Source organism: Carlito syrichta, unplaced genomic scaffold (genome assembly GCF_000164805.1).
Source record: "Carlito syrichta isolate Samal-C Ts95f unplaced genomic scaffold, Tarsius_syrichta-2.0.1 Scaffold301847, whole genome shotgun sequence".
NCBI lineage: Eukaryota > Metazoa > Chordata > Mammalia > Primates > Tarsiidae > Carlito > Carlito syrichta.
This window is the reverse complement of record NW_007245943.1, coordinates 323,121-331,668: the sequence shown is the minus strand read 5'-3', so window position 1 is coordinate 331,668 and position 8,548 is coordinate 323,121. Positions and strand designations below refer to the sequence as shown.

The 8,548-nt window shown below is 36.6% G+C and overlaps 1 pseudogene; it reads right to left on the bottom strand.

Moving 5' to 3' along the window:
- Window positions 1–1,807: 1,807 nt before the first annotated feature.
- Window positions 1,808–3,892, bottom strand: LOC103257708 (annotated as a pseudogene).
- Window positions 3,893–8,548: the final 4,656 nt, after the last annotated feature.

Below are 8,548 nucleotides of genomic sequence, written 5' to 3'. Positions count from 1 at the left end.
TAATGTAAAAAAGAAAAAGAAAAAGAAAAGAAAGCCCTGAAACTGAAAACTTAGCACCATTGAAGAGAGTAGAAATAATTGACCACATATTGCTCCAGGGCAATTATTTATCGCTTGGCAGATATGACCTTACAGGACATAATTAGTGGCCATGCCAGGTCAAAGAAGTACTAAAAATACATATAAAACATAATTTAATAAAACTATTGTTGAACTGCCGTCTCTAAGTGCAGCATTTTCAAGAGCTAAGCTAGTAGCTACCAAGGGATATTACTATTGCCTCAGTCTACATGAGAGATGAAAATAGTGATGAAAACAGAAAAACATTTCTTTTAGTTGTAAGAGAATACCAAAGCTCTTTTGACTATGCTATCAGTATAGTTTTTCCAGAAAATAATATTCTCGGTAAGTAGATACCTATCAGTGACTGAAAGTGAGTGAAAAGTGTGTGTGTGTGTGTGTGTGTGTGTGTGTGTGTGTGTGTGTGTGTGTGTGTGTGCGCGCGCGCGCGCGCATATATGTGCATGTGAGCATATGCCCACATTTGACACTACTGGAGTGACTTGAACGGGAACTAAAGAATAAACCAGGGAGCAGTGAATATATTGTCTCCACAAAATTAAAGTGGAGACTTATTTTGAAAACTAGAAAGAGTATCTCACAAGTCTAGTGACAGTTTCACATTTTATGATTCACTGGCTTTTGAGAATTCAGCATTAGAATGTTGTGTATTCCCTTCTTCCTGACATCACCTCATTTTTTTGTCTGCATCAACATGCACTTTCCCTCCCTTTCCTTACATTTCAGTAAAAAAGCATCCTCTTTCCCATTCAAAGGTGTGCTTTCCAGGTGAGTTCTTTCCACCCCAGCATGGCCAGGAGTCTCCTCTTTAATCATTTAGTTTCTCATCTGTACTTTCAACTTCTCTTGATTTTTTAACTCTGTCATTGCAACTTGTACACATGCATAAGAGTCTCACATAACTTTTTTTGAAAAATATACCCATGTCCTTCTTACCTACCTCCTATAGCCTACCCTTTCTTCCCATCAAATGAATCCAGAAATCATGTGTGCTTGCCTCTACATCCTCAGCACCCATTCACTTTTTAAACACTTATTTTAAATTTTTATAAAAATGCAAAATTTGATAAAAATCTCATTTTCAAAGGTCAAATAGTTCTTCAAAGCATGTAACAGAAAACAGCACTCTCTCAAGATTTACCTGTTCTGCAGTCCATAGGCAATATACAATTTTGTTACTTTATTTTTGCATTTTTCATATTGTCACATAATATATTACTCCTTAATTTTTCCATTTTAGGCCATATCTATTGATCACTTTAATTCTATGAAAGATGGGGATTATTAATTTTGATGTCTTATGACTATTACTTTTTTCTTCTCTTATTATTATTAATTTTTTTTTTTGCTGATACAGAGTTTGGTTTTTATTGTTACAATATTTGGCTGGGTGTAGAACTACCCTCACTCACCATCGCTGGCCACCCTGACCTCCTGCAAGGAACAGGCAGCAGAGATGGGTCCAGATGGCTCTTAGCTGCCATTTGGGCCTTGGGTCTTATAAAATGAGCACAATGGGCTTTGCCTTCCAATGTGAAGTGCAAACTGATTCACAGACTTCACCAGGAGAGAGAGATGGTAATAGAGGAAGGTACTTTAATCAAAGAGCAAACCCAATGCCAAAGTCAGTCTTTCTTCTGGTTACTCTAACCAATCTAGACACCACTCTGTTGGAGAACTGGCAGCTGAGCTAGTGCACTGACTGAGCAGGCATGAGATCTTCTCACTAGCAGAACTTCTTGTTGGGGCTGTTACCATGGTTGATTAGCAGCTGGCACAGGATGAACTGATTTCCATGGGCAGCCTTATACTTCCTGAGCCAGTCCACTGTCTTCTGAGCATTATAAATCTCCATGAAGTGGAAAAGTCCTTTACCTCAAAGGGGAAAGCTGAGCCCAAAGACCTCTTGGATGTCTCCCTCTGTGGGCATGGCCAAGATCCCATCTTATAGGCACTTGCTGTCCTCATTCACAAATCTTGTCACCAGCCGGTACTGGATGTTTTCATCAGAGAATACTTCAGAGATAGGTGGCAACTTCAGACTTGCCAAAGTACTATCCATGTCAGAATTCAGATTCTTACTCTTCATATCCTCCTGATAGACTTAAAAGCCCTTTCTAGACTTGCAAACCAGGAAGCCCTTGAACACCATCTATGTCAGTAGCTCCAGGCTTCCACCTCCAAAGCTTTCCTCAAAGGCTTTACCTGTCACATGTTTTGTGACATCCACACCAATTTAATTCACCAGTGTGGCAGCACACACAGGAAAGCCAAAGCTTGTGGTTAGGGAACACAGCTTCTTAGGGTCAACTTCTTTTGAAGGATTTGGATGACTTCAGATATCATGGGTGCAAGACACCTGGGTGGTCTAGAAGCCAGGTCACAATGATGACCTTCCCCTGCTTGAGACCCACAGCTACAGCTGAGATAGTTGTATCCTTGGAAGTTTTCTGGGTTGTAATAATCTCCAGTTTTCTGGGTTGTCCATAGGAGAGAAGGAGTGCCTGCCAATCACCTTTTCAGGTCTTTTGCTGACAGCAGCAATTTCATTGCTTGGGAGAGCCAATGTGTTATTGGCAAAGACACAGTCATCTGGAACCACTGCTTCTACTTCTTTTTAGCACCTTGGGCTTAAGACTAAGGTCAAAGACAGTTTCAATCACCATGTTGATCTTTTCAAAACCTTGGTAATCCAGCTGCCCAGTCAAGTTGCTGAAGATGGCATCCCTTTCTTCGCTTTATCATTTAATCTTTTTACCACTTCCTGGTGTCCTCAGTCTAGCCTAGGCAGTATAGGATCTTTATATATAGTCTTTAGCCCCTTAGCCACGAAGACTTGGGTGATGCTGGCTCTCATAGTCCTACACCAAGAATATGTGGAACTCTAAATTTATTATTCTTGCACAGGAACTGACCATGGTAGAATCCCATCAAGGTTTTTAAATCTTTGGTCATTGCAAGTTCTCCACATTTCTGAGATTCAGAGAATTCACCAACAGTATTCCCTGGCTTGATTCCAGTCTTTACCACATCAACTTTTTCAGAAGTACAGAATAAAGACCTTTGGTCTGATTCCATACTTATTCTTCCACCTTTTTGTAAATCTGTTGCCTGGCAAATGGAATAGTCAGGGCGTACGCTGTCAATTTTTCCACCAATCCCTTATCACTCTTTGGAGAGATCATCTTATCGGTTAGCCCTTTGGCAAAAGTAACTGAACTTCTTCTAGATTGTCTATTATCTTTTTCTCTGGAGGTTTTAATTCTAGTCCCAGAGTTTCCACCAACTGGTCAACCAGTCCCATATTCTTTGCTCTGTCTTCATGAATGTTTCTACCAGTCAGCATCATGTCAAAAGCAGCAGGCATACCCACCATTTTGGGCAGCCTTTGTGTGTCTCCTGCTTTGGGTAAGAGATGCCCAGCAAGACTTCAGGGACACCTAATACTGTTTTTCTGGTTTTTGTTGCTATTCTGTATTGGCATGAAATGGCAAGCTGAAATCCTCCTCCCAAGCAGGATCCACTGATGGCAGCAACAGCAGACTTTGTGGACTTTTCAAGTTTCTCAAATGTTCTTTGTGCTTCCTGTGATATTTGTGTTACTTCTTGAGGGTCTTGCAAGCAGCAAACATATTGATATCAGCACCTGCAGTAAAACAGCCTGGCTTTGATGAGATGAGGATGGCACTCCTATAACCTAGATTTCATTCTTGACTTTTAAGAACTCCAAATGTAACTTTTTTATTCAACACATTCACCTTTGAATTGGGTGAGTTAATTCAAGTAACTGCCATATCCCCTTTGACAACATAGTTAATATGAGTTCTGGCCAGCAAAGCAGAAGACCCTGTAAAATTGCAGTAAATATAGCCTCAAGAGGAAGGATCCTGAAGGCAAGGAAACAGCTGAGGCTGCCAATTGCCCAAGAGGCCATCATGTTAAACTGAAGAGGATGAAAGTGGGGAGTGCTTCTAGCTGTGGCATCTGAGTGAAGGACTTTTCTTCCCACAGACTGGAACTTAAATGGCGTTCATAGGTGAATAATATGATTATGTTCCTTTTCCTGTACATCCTTTGTGTTTCTGGAGCTTACACTTTTTTTTTTCTTGTTTGCTTAGTTTTTCTATGTGCTTATTAAAATCCCCTCTCCCCCCAGCAAATGTCTACCCCTCTCATTGTGTTCAAACACATCAAGAACTCTATCAGTTTCATCTTTTGCAGACATCTCTCCTGGAGCCTTCTGACGTGCTCCAGTTTAGACTGGTTGTCACCCACAATTGGCACACAGCTGTCATCCTAGGATGTCTCTTCATTACTCAGGGTTTCCTTTGCTTCACCCTTGAGGTAGATTCCCTGTTTGCATATACTCATTATGGTAGAATCCACCTTTCAGTAATTTCTGATGCAAGGTGAGTAAATATGCTTGTAAATATTTTGGCTCTTTGCATGCCTAGTATCATCATGTGCAGTGTATCAACACACTTAATTTGTATTTTGGTTGTATGTAGAATTCTAAGTTGGAAAACACTGTTCCTCAGAATTTCGAATGCCATTGTTTCAGTGTTGTTAAGAATGGCAGAATAGGAGATCCCCAGCTCATGTTCTACCACACAAATAATTATATGGCATCTATCCATGGGGAAATAGTGCCTTTGTGGGAGCTTTTGGATCTAGGAAGGTGGCTGCAAGACCCAGGTGAAGCCCAAGACCAAGGAGAGCCACTCTGAGAAGGCAGGCCTGTGTTTCAGTGGCAGACTCAGAGAATGAACCCAAACAAACCCATGTTGTTCAAAGGTCAACTGTAATTGTTCTTAAAAAAATCTCAGCATGCTCCAAGAGAACACGTAGACTACTCAACAAATGGTAGAAAATAACACATGAATAAAATAAGAAGTTCAACAAGTATAGACATTATTAAAAAGAAACAAACAAAAATCCTGGAGCAGAAGAATACAATGAACGAAATTGAAAAATGCAATAGATAGCTTCAAGCTCAGGCTCAGTCAAGTGGAAGGAATTTTTAAATTCAAAGATAGGTCATAATGAATTGCCCAATTAGAGGGAAAAAATAGTGAAAAAAATGATAAAAGCCTGCAGGATTTATGCGATACCATCCAGTAAACCAATATATTTATTATGCAAAATGTACAAAAGTATATTATACGTAATAACAAGAGAAAAACAGAAAGATTCACAAATATGTGGAAATTAAGCAACACTGCTGAAAAACCAATAGATCAAAGAAATCAAAGGGAAATAAAAAATCTTTAGACAAACAAAAAATGGAAAGACAACATGCCAACACATATAAAATGCAGCAAAAACAGGGCTAAGAGGGATGTTTATAGTGATAAACACCTTACTAAGCAAAATGAAAGATATGAAATTAACTGAATTTAAATCTAAATTTATGCCTGAAGGAACTAACAAAACAAAAACAAACTAAGCCCAAGGAGAGCAGAAGGAAGATAATAAAGATAAAAGCAGAATAAAAAAATAGAGAACTGTAGAAAAACTTAACACATCTAAGAGTTGCATTTAGGAAAAAAAAATAAATAAAACTGAGAAACTTTTAGCTAAACTAAGGAAAAAAGAGAGAGAAGACTCAAATAAATAAAATCAGAAATGAAAGAGCAGACATTACAATGGATGTCTCAGAAATAAAAAGAATCACAAGGGAATATATGGGCATATCAACAAATTGCATATCAACAAATGGGATAATATAGAAGAAATTGATTAAACCCATTTCAAGAAGAAATAGAAAGCCTGAACAAACTAATAATAAATATGGAGAGTGAAGTAGTAATCAGAAACCTTCCGACAAAGAAAAAGCCCAAAGTCAGATGGCTGCACAGGTAGGTGAGTTCTACCAAATATGCAAAGAATAATTAGTACTAATTCATCTTAAACTCTTCCAAAATAATAAAAAAGAGGAAACACTTCCAAACTAATTTTATGAGACTAGCATTATCTTGATAGCAAAGCCACACAAAGATACCATATGAAAAGAAAACTGGAAGGCAATAATATCCATGATAAACATGGATGCAAAAATCATCAATAAAATGCTAGGTAACTACACTTGACACCACAATAAAAAGAGAATGCAGCATGACCAAGTGAAATTTATTCCTGAGATGCAAACTTTGCTCAACATACACACAATTGATCAATGTGAATGCCACATTGACAAAATGATAGAAAAGCACATAATTATCTCAGCAAGATATGAAAAAATTTATAAAATTCAACATCTATTTATAATTAAAACTCCCCACAAAACCTGAACATAATAAAGGTCATCTACAAAATGCCCACTGCTATCATCATAATCAATGGGGAAAAAAATGGAAATTTTTCCAAGTTCTGATATAAGGCATGGATATCTACTCTCACAACTTTCACTTAAGTAGTAGCCAGAACAATAAGGCAAAAAATAAATATGTAAATATAATAAATAAATAAAAAAATAAAAGACATCCAAATGGGAAAGAAAGGAAATAATAAAATTAGTTTTGTTGATAACATGATCATATCAGTAGAAAACAGTAAAGGCTTAACAAAAAAACTGTTAGAACTAAAAAACAAATTCAGTAAAGGATACAAAATAAACATGCAAAAATCAGTTGTGTTTTTGTGCGCAAATCATGAACTATTGAAAAGAAAATTAAGAAACGAATCTCATTCATAATAGCATCAAAAATAATAAGATATTTAATAACAAACTTAACTGAAGAGGTCAAATACTTATACACTGAAAATTATAAAATAGTGATGGAAAAATTAGAGGCACAGGCAAATAGAATGACATCCTGTGCTCACAGATTGGAAGAATTAATATAGTTAAAATTTCCATACTACCCAAAATGGTATGCAGATTTAATATTATTCTAATGGCATTCTTTCCAGAAATAGAAAAAACAATCCTAAAATTCATATGAAAATACAAAAGACCATAAATAAATTCTGAAGATCTATTGCAGAGCGTGGTGACTATAATTAATAATATTGCATTGTATACTTGAAATTCATTAAGGAAGTTGATCTTAACTGTTCTTACTACACACAATAAGTTATAACTGTGAAATGATGGCGATGTTAATTAGCTTTATAGTTGTAATGATTTCACACTGTATGACTATGTTAAAACATCACATTGTACACCTTAAATGCATACAATTTTTATTTGCTAAGTATTCATCAGTAAAGCTGGAAAATAATCCAAAATTGCTCTAATCTCTGATCTCTTGTGTATGATTTAATTTTGCTTCTAATTTTCATTTATTTTCTTTTTATCACTGGTTGCTTTTTAAGACTATGTATTTGTCTATAGTCTTCTGAGACTTCTCAGTATCTACCTTGATGTGGGTATATTTTTATCTATTGTTGTAGGCACTCAATGGATGCTTTCAACATGGGAAATATTTTTGAATTTTTTCTTTGATGATTTCCTTTTCTCCATTTTCTATTTATCCTTTCTAGGACTTCTATTATTTGAATGTTGGATTTCTTTGATTGATTCTTTAATATTCCTTTCTTTGCCCTATTTTCTATCTTTTTGTCTTTTGCTCTGCTTTACGGGAGAGTTTCTCAATATCTTCAAATCTCTTTTCTAAGTTTTGAAAAAAAATTCTGCAAATATATTTTTATTTTTCTGAGAGCTCTTTCTTATTTTTTGCTTGTTCCCAGTATCTACTTATAACATTCTGATCCTATTTCAGGGGTAATAAACTTTATCTCTGACTATATTAAAGGTAGTTTTTTGGTTTTGGGGGGTGAGGGGGGGTTCACCACCCCACATAGTTGATTATTTGCTGCTTGTTTTGTTTTCTGCCTTTCATGTTAGAGATTTTCTTTAGTTCTCTGTGGATCCTTGACTATCTGCTCATGTTTCAGTTTGCAGCACTAAAAAGCTGTCAGAAGGCTCTGTAAGAGTAAAGTGAGGTCTAGTTTGTGAGTTGTGGGCTTCATTATACTGATCAGGTTAGGATGTTTCCTTGGGAAATCACTGATGTTAGTATTTTTAGTCCTCCCCACCCTCATGCTTAGGGTAATTAGAGTCTCTGGAAAAAATTCTTCTAATTTTCTGCCTAGAAGGTATAATTCTGGTTATCTACCAATTTTCTGAGGACAGCATTGGGGATAGGGGCTGAAAGTCTTAATATTCAGTATAAAATTTTCCTTTAAACCTCTTTTGAGGCAAATTGGACATAGAGAAGTTTCTTGTTTTAAAACAGAGTGAGTATTCAGACATCTTTCTTACAGGCCTGGTCACCCTCTTGGCTGGAATGTGGACTTACCAGTGTAGCTCATATCTTGAGTTCAATAAAAGGAAAGCCCATCAAATGTTGAAAAATGGCAATCAGTCCACCTTTTAGCTTATGGTGAGTATAATAATTGCTGTAAAAGTCTATCAAGTTTCCTGTCACAAGCAAAATGCAAGTTCAGTAAAAGTCAACCCCTT